The sequence below is a fragment of the Octopus bimaculoides genome, chromosome 2 (genome assembly GCF_001194135.2).
Source record: "Octopus bimaculoides isolate UCB-OBI-ISO-001 chromosome 2, ASM119413v2, whole genome shotgun sequence".
Taxonomy (NCBI): Eukaryota; Metazoa; Mollusca; class Cephalopoda; order Octopoda; family Octopodidae; genus Octopus; species Octopus bimaculoides.
This window is the reverse complement of record NC_068982.1, coordinates 98,850,471-98,850,804: the sequence shown is the minus strand read 5'-3', so window position 1 is coordinate 98,850,804 and position 334 is coordinate 98,850,471.

The window sequence follows — 334 nt, the reverse complement described above, 5'->3', positions numbered from 1 at the left end:
ATAGGAGGATCAGTTAATTATGATTTTATTCAGCATATCCCCCTCTCAAATTCATACACTTATTGCAGCGGTCCTTCTGTTTTTCTAAGCCCTGTAAAAGAACTCGGAAGGTTAGACCCCCAACCAGGCTTTTCACGACACCCTTAAAGCCAGGAATATTTCAGCGCCCCCTCGTATCTGTCGCTCAGAGGATTGCGAGTGACTTCATGTCAACCAGTCGGGTGATCTTTTTGGGGTGTGGTTAAGGGTGTTTTATAAAACTGTAGCACTGTCACAATACTCTATTCAGGCTCTCAATAGAATTTTATGGCAGTTTAGCTATGATACTCATGCC